Below are 8262 nucleotides of genomic sequence, written 5' to 3'. Positions count from 1 at the left end.
GCATGTGGCGCTGGGGATTGAACCGTGGTCCCTGTGCTTTGCTAAGCTTGTTCTAAGTAGGTGCTTTAGACCACTGAGCCATCTCACCAGCCCTATTTTTAGTTTTCAAAGTTATGTTTGCTAAATATAAAATTCAATGAGGACAGATCTCTTTTTTCCAATCCTTTGAATAAATAAATCTAGTTTCTTACCCACTTGCTTTTTTTTTTTCTAATGTGGAATAAGATGCTACTTAATTTTGTTCTTCCATAGCTAATATTTTTTCTGTGTATATGCTTTAATGATTTTTTTCTTTACATTTAGTTTTGGACAATATAAAGTAAAGCCATATTAATATGCTGAACTGTAAAAGGCTCTAGTCAACAACTTCTGCAGATAACCCACTACTGTTGTGGACTACTGGACTGTGTTGGATTGTTTTGCTGAATTCAAGCAGCTATAGTATTTAGATGCCAACAGAATACCCATTTCTGACAGGACTAAATAAAAAAAGGGGATACAAAGGAACAACCATTTTGTATTTGTATATACAGAATACTTGGGATAGATATACAGCTACTTTCACTTAATTCAATGAGAAGAAAGGTTTGTATTAATAGTGTTTGGACAAGGTATGCTGTCTGGATAACTACTAAGAAGATAACAATGTACAATGTATTAATTATTGAAAATGTCCTATTAATCAACTTTGAAACTCTCTCATTGATATTTGTTTCTCAATAAAACAAACAAAAAAGATTAAAAAAGAAGAAGAAATGTTACTTCAACATGGCACTACCATAACAGCTTATCTGATAAATAAAAGCAGGTATTAAGTGACCATATGTGGGTAGATTATATAGCTTGAATATACTGGATAAAGAGATGATTTAAATCCCAGGCTGAACAGAGCTGGACTGTATGAGATTTCATCATACTACTCAGAATAGCACACAATTTGAATGTATGCTTTGCTTATTTCTGGAGTTTTCCAGTTAATATCTTTGGCTTGTTGTTGGGAGCTTAGTGAAAATTTGTACTGTAGACAAACGGCCAGTCCGTGCATGAAAAGATGCTTAACATCACTGGACACTAGGGACATAAGAATCAAAACCACACTGTGAAACCTCTACAGGCCTGGTGTGGTGGTGCATGCTTGTGACCCCAGCATCTGCTGCGGGCTCAAGGCTAATGGGCTGCATAGTGAGTTCTAGGCCTGCCTGAACAGCGCGTAGAGCAGCCCTATCCCAATAACAAAGCAAAGCAAAAAGAAAACAACAATAAAAACCTTAAACCAAAACCAAAAAGGAAAAGGAAAAAAAGAAACTGTACATACCCATTAGGATACCTATTATTTTACAAAATAGGGAAAATAACAAGCGTTGTTGGAGATGTGAAGAAACTGGAACTTTTCCATGTTGGTGGGAAAGGAAAACAGTCACTATTGAAAACAGTTTGGTGGTTCCTTAGAAAGGTAGACATGGAAAAAAAAGAAAAGAAAGGTAGACATGGAACTAACATAAGATCTATCCAGTCCACTTCTAGGTATACACCCTAAAGAATTGCAAGCAGGAAGTCAGACAGATACTTTTACACCAATATTCTTAGCACTATTCACAATAACATAATGTAAACAACGAATGTCCATTGACACTTGGATGGATATATGAAATGTAATATATCTATACAATGGAGTTTAATTTAGCTTTTTAAAGGAATGAAATTCTAATTCATGCTACAGCTTGGATGAACTCACAACATTATGGTGAGTGGAGCCAGACACAAAAGGACAAATACTGCACGGTATCATCTATATGAGATACCTAGGCAAGGAAAATTCAGAGAGACAGAAAGAAGAAGTTGCCAGAGGCTTGGCTTAGGAGAAAATTAAGGGTAACTGGATGCCTAATTGTGCATGAAAGATCTGAGTATGTAGACACAGGCGGTACTGAGAATCAGATAGACCTGGGCTTTAAAGTAAATATTGACTCTGTCATTGACTAGGTGGGTAACATTGAATGATTTAATTATTCTTTTTAGACTTCAGTTAACTAGTCCGAAAGTCAAGAAACAGAATTATAGTCATACTAAAATCACAGGATAATTATCAGTGATAAGAGAAATAACCGTACAAAGCACTAGTAAAAACCCCAGTACACAAAATTGCTCAAAGAATGGTAGCTATTATCCAGAGAAGATTTCCTGGTATTTAACTGAAGTTATTTGAGTTACTTGATGCAGAATTTATTATAAACAAAATGACGTGACAGAACACGACCAAAAAAGCATTGTGTGTATCTGACTACGAGATAGTTTTTTAGATATACACAGTATATATTACTTCACGAGAAACTATAATTCTTGTTCTTTACTTTTCTTTCCCCTTTAAGAGGCTAGACAACATAGTAATAATCAGAAATTGTGTGTGTGTGTGTGTGTGTGTGTCTATATCTAACAAGATTGTAAATTTCTTTTTTTAAAAAATTTATTTATTTATATTTGTGTGTGTGTGTGTGTGTGGCCAGCTCTGCCCACCAGGGGGCGGGGCTGGCTGGAATGTGGTGCTGGGGGATCGAACCGCGGTCCCTGTGCTTTGCTAAGCTTGTTCTAAGTAGGTGCTTTAGACCACTGAGCCATCTCACCAGCCCTGTAAATTTCTTAACAGTAATTTTTGGTCTCATTTTCTTGAAACATCATATTTAAAGCATTTATTAAATGTTTCAAATAAAGTCTAGTACAGCAAAGTCTCAATATTGCCTGCATAATTGACTATAAGGGCATAGTGCTGCACTCCCCTCCTCCATCTACAAGGTTGCTTCTTGAAGTACTTATGTCAGAGCGCTACTTTTATCTATCTACCATTTATATTTGTTTATTTTAAAAAGTTTTCAAAGGCATTTAGTGTAATTTATTGCACAAAATAAAATTAATTAGGAAATTGCGAAAGATTGTAACTATTTAAGACAACAGAAAAGGATCCCTACATGCCAGTAAAGTTCACAGGTTTTAGAGGTGGGCTACAGCTCTGGTTTTCAGCCTCTCAGGAGCCACCAGAAAGTCACATCATTCACACTGTCCATGTAATTCAAAACAATTAGTTATTTCAGTTATCAAAAACAGAATTTTCCTTTGAGTTACTATGTTTTATTAATTTTATTGAGAAACAAATAGCAATGAGACAGCTTCAAAACTGATTAATGGGACAGTTTCAATAATTAATAAAGGATTTTTTTTTGGTGGTTCAGGCTGCCCGAAGGACAGGTCTGGTAAGGCAGGTGGAGCTGGGATCAAACTGCAGTATCCTGCTCCTGACTGCCTTTGCTTAATTGAGCTAAGGACAGGTCCCCCCTACTTTGAGTTACTATTTTTTTTTGAGACAGAATCTTATTATGTAGTTTCGGCCAGCCTTGAACTTTCTGTGTAGTCCAAGCTGGACTTGAACTCACAGTAATCCTCCTGTCTCAGCTTCCCAAGTGCTGAGATTATAGGCATGCAACCATCATGCCAGGTTGAGTTACTATTAAATGACTTTACAAAAAATAGACCCTTCAAGAATATTCTACTGTAAAAGTATTATACTGTAAATGTGCAACTGGTGTTTTGGTATATTTTTTGTTACAAACCTCAGTGTAGCTCTGTGGCATAATATCAAAATAAAGGACAGTGGATGGATTTTTTTTTTGAGAGATGCAACAGCTCTATTGTTGGAGCAACACTGATGTAACTACTCCTTTTCCAGTTGGGCCTACCCCACCCTCCACCCCTTGGTCTCTGACACTGTGGAACATTAGGGGAGGAGTAAAACCTGTTAAACAGCTGAAGGCAACTGGAACTGGTGAGGGTTGGGGTCACCTGGTTCAACAGGATCAGGATACCTGACTATGCAGGTGAGGGAGGACTTAGCTACGGGGTCTAGATTCGACAATGCCATAACCTAGGTTTGAAGCTGGGGTGGGGTTGGAATAGCCTTGGTCCAAATTTCAAGATGTGAGAATGGTTTGCCCCAGGCCCTAGCTTTGGTGCTGAACATGGAACACAAATGAGTCCCAGAATATAAGTAAGTACAGTTTGAGGCTGGCCATAGATGCTCTAGTACCAAGCCTGAGGCCTGAGGCTGGAGTGGCTGTGAGTCCCAAGTTCAGGGCTGTGGAAGACTAGTAACTAGATAAGGGGGGGTGGTTCGGAATGAATGATACCCTAATTTTATTTATTTATTTCTCTATTTTTTTGCGGAACCAGGGATTGAACTCAGGCCCTTGTGCTTGCCAGGGAAGCGCTTATTCCACTGAGCCATCTCCCTGGCCCTGATACCCTAATTTTAAACTAAGGTGGAAATCACTGATGACCAATCTTTTTGACTGGTCGGGGTGCTCTTGACTGCTAATATATATATATATATATATATCTGCTCAGCCCACCCTGAAGGCAGGGCTGGAGCAGCATGTGGTACCAGCGAATCGAATCAGGATCCCCTGTGCCTGCCCAAGCTTGCCTAAGCAGGCGCTTTAAACTGCTGTGCTATTTTGCCGGCCCTTGACTGCTATTATAAAGGCAGGAGAAGGGCTCTGGGTCTTGGATATGGGTTCGGGTGCAGGTGGGGTATTCTTCAGGTACTAAGTGGAGGTCCCAGGTCCTTTGGCCCTCCTGTTCTTGTCTCAGTGCCTCTAGTAGCAGCCCCTTTGGCATCCACTTGAGACCAATGCTCTCAATTTTGTTCTCAGTCTTGTTTTTAAGGTTTTGAGGGTGAATGGAGGCGTGCACCAGAATCAGAAGCACCAGCCCAGCAATGCTGAGCAGGAAGGTGCACACGCAGTCCAAGACCTAGACAATGAGAAGGCCAATGGTAAGCACTGCGGCTAGGCAGGTGGCAGGGTGGCTGCGGCGGCAGCGCCTCACTTTTGGGCGGGTCTCAGCTGTCCACACTCACATGACAAGGGCCACCAGCACTGCCAGCGTGCTCAGGAGGGTGTGATTCGGACACACATACCTGGCTAGAGTGAGAACGAAGCCAAAGCAGAGAAGGTAGTTGGTTTGGCAGTAGAGAAGGTTGTTGACGCTGTGGCATCATCGCTGCGGGTCACATGGATCCGGTGCTCCAAGATGCACTGACCCCACAACAAAGTCGTCTATGGGGCATGGAGGTAGCCGCACCTCTGACATCCTGTCCTGTTGGTTGCTGGACTAGCTGTAGTGGATGGATTAAAAAAGGGACAAGCCAGGTGTGGTGCTGAAAACCTGAAATCCCTGCAGTCTGAGGGGCTGAGGCAGGAGGATCAAAATTTCAAACCTAACCCTGGCAACTTAGCAACTTAGTGAGACCCTTTCTCAAACAAAACAAAACAAAACAAAACAAAGGTAAAATAAAATAAAATGATCTTGGTAGCGCATCACAGGCGGCCTGGCAGCTGGCAGAATCCACACTGATGCTTCTAGTCGTCCTTCGGCCCCAGTGTTGGAACTTGCTTTGGAGGCATGAGTAGAGGGCAGCACACTGAGGCCACAAGTTATTTATAGAGATTGATGGAAGCAGAAACCAAAATTCTTCCCCTGGAGCACACATCCATCCTTTCAGAGGGCTCTGTACAGGAAGGACACCGATTACGGATTGGCAACCTAGATCCCAAAATCACAGAATACCACCTCCTCAAACTCCTCCAGAAGTTTGGAAAGGTGAATCAGTTTGACTTCCTCTTCCACAAGTTGGGTGCTTTGGAAGGACAGCCTCGAGGTTACTGTTTTGTGAACTTTGAAACTAAGCAGGTAATTGAGTGTCTTCCCTCTTTCATGGTACGTCCCGCACCGTCATTTTATCTTTTTTTTTTCCAGTCCTGGGGATTGAACTCAGGGCCTCCTAAAGGCTAGGCAGATGTACCACTGAGCCCCACCCTACGAAGCTGTTTTCTTTTTTCTTTTTTTGTCAGAACTGGGGATTGAACTCAGGCCCTTGTACTTGCCAGGCAAGCGCTTATTCTACTGAGCCATCTCCCCAGCCCCCACACCGTCATGACTTTTAGTGTACTTCTGACTACAAGAGCACGAGTTGCTGTGGGCAGGAGCCATGTCTGCTGCTTCTCTGTGACTTCGACTGAATGCTGAAAGAGATGGTCAGCACGCAAGTTAATCAGTGAACAGCGCGCAGAATCTTCTGTCCCTCTAAGCTCAAAAACCTAGCTTACTCCTCATTTGGATGCCCACCTCGAGCTTCTGGACACCCCTACCAGACCGGTTTTGTCTCTGTAGTGGCTGACAAGGAAAGACTCCTTTTCTTTCAGCAGTTGTGCCCTGTGGTACAGAAGTCCTGCCTGTGGTGAGCCACCCAAAACTTGATTTCTTAAAAATACATCCTTTTGGCCTAGGGCTATCTGTAGCTCAGTGACAGAATGTTTGCCCAGTGCACACAACACCATGGGTTCAGTCCCCAACACCAAATAAAAAAAGAAAAAAAAGTACCCTTCTCAAATGCATACAGATTTTAATGTATGCACAAGACAGTTTGGTTTCAGCATAACATGTTCATATATCTTATATTAAAATTTAGTTATTGAAGAAGAAATACATTGATGAAGAAATGCAATTTCAGTATTATTGAATATAGAAATGCATGCTGCTTAGTATACCATAGTTTTATCATTTGAAGGATAATTATGTTGTTATTTTATTAATAACATATAGGGGGGCCAGAGAGATAGCTCAGCGGCATAAGGAACCTGCCTGGCAAGCAGAAGGTCCCAAGTTTGATCCTCAGTACTGCAAAAAAAAAAAATAATAATAATAACATATGGATATTTCTCTTCTCACAAAAGTAATACTTGCTCATTGTGGATCAAAATAAAGATAACCAAAAAATTTTTTAAATCACTGAGCGCAATGCAGAAAAAAAAAATAAAATGATCTTGCGATGTGTCTTATTGGGTTCAATCCCCACTGCCGCAAAAGACAGAAAAAAAGAAAACAAAATCCAAACTTTTTCTAGTTCTAAAGTTCTGATAAGTCTAGTTTGACGGAATGAAAAAAAAATCACATATCCAAAAGAAAAGATCATGCAATAATTAGGTTCTCAAAACAACTCCTTATAATTAAGATCAGTGTTAGGCAGTAGTGACTTTATGGGTAAGACCTTTAACACATACTATAAAGTCTGCAACAGTAGCACTATTTTTAAATTATGTATTGTTTTATTTTATTTATTTGAATAAGGTCTCACTATGCAGCTTGGACTTGTAGTGATCCTCCTGTCACAGCATCCACATCGCTGGCATTACAGGTGTGTGCCTCCACGCCTGGTCTCCATGCGTCATGTGGTGTTGGGCATCGAATCCAGGTACTTGGGCTTGTCAGGCAGGTGCTTATGTCGCAAACTGTCTCCCCGGCCTGTATTTATTTACTGGAGACAGGGTCTCGCGATGTAGTTCAGGCTGTCTTTGAACTCGTGGCGATCATTCTGCTTCAGCACCCCAACTGACAAAAGTGCACCAGCACATTTTGGCTTCCCTTCAAAGAAGATATTTTATATATCATCTAAGGAAAGTTCTGGAAAATCTCGGGTCACGTGACTAAGTGGAAGGAAGCCATTTTAACACACCAGCCCACAGCGTAGTGGACCATGGAGCGCGCTGAGGGAGAGGTTGCCACTTCCTCAGGAAATAATGGCACAGCAAGCTCCACAACAGAGGAAATGAGCTGCCAGCCTCATCAAATATCCGTTGACCATGGTGCTGAAATCGCATGCGACAGCGGCACAGAAATTCCTGGGGACCAGGACTCAGCCAGTCTTAGTGGACCCTTCCCGACAGATATGGACAGCACCACGGTCGGTAGCACCGCTAGCTCAGAAAAGCCACTGGAATGGGAAGGTAGGCGGCTCCCTAGGGCTGCTTTCTGTCAAGGCAAAGATCTCGTCTGGGAAAAGTGAACTGCTAAAAGTTTGTTTGAAACTTAGTAATTTCTGAGGTAGACATGAGTGCTAACTTGCGACGGCCACCTCTAAGGCTCTTCCTTATAAGTGCACTGGCATATACACAAGCACCAAACGAGAAGACAATATCTGCAGCAGGACGCGGGGCGACGGGAGGCGCCGCCGCGGGGCCGCGTGCTGGGCGACAGGCGAGGTGGCCAGGCCAGCGCCAGGTCGCCCAGCGCAGCGGGTGTCGGGCGTCCCTGAAAGGCGCGCCGCAGCTCGTGCCATAAACGGCCCCCGGCAGGCGGCCCAGACGTGGAAGGCGCCCCCTGGCAGGAGCCGGCCTCGCGCCCCTCAGCGCTCCGCACGCGCCGCGGAATCCCGGG

The 8262-nt window shown here is 42.6% G+C and overlaps 1 pseudogene; it reads right to left on the bottom strand.

Annotated features, from left to right (window-relative positions):
• Positions 1-4497: 4497 nt before the first annotated feature.
• On the bottom strand, positions 4498-5139 carry LOC101583341 (annotated as a pseudogene).
• Positions 5140-8262: the final 3123 nt, after the last annotated feature.

Source organism: Octodon degus, unplaced genomic scaffold (assembly GCF_000260255.1).
Source record: "Octodon degus isolate 3935 unplaced genomic scaffold, OctDeg1.0 scaffold00171, whole genome shotgun sequence".
NCBI lineage: Eukaryota > Metazoa > Chordata > Mammalia > Rodentia > Octodontidae > Octodon > Octodon degus.
Note: the sequence above shows the minus strand (reverse complement) of the source record. Positions and strands in the feature narration are given on the sequence as shown.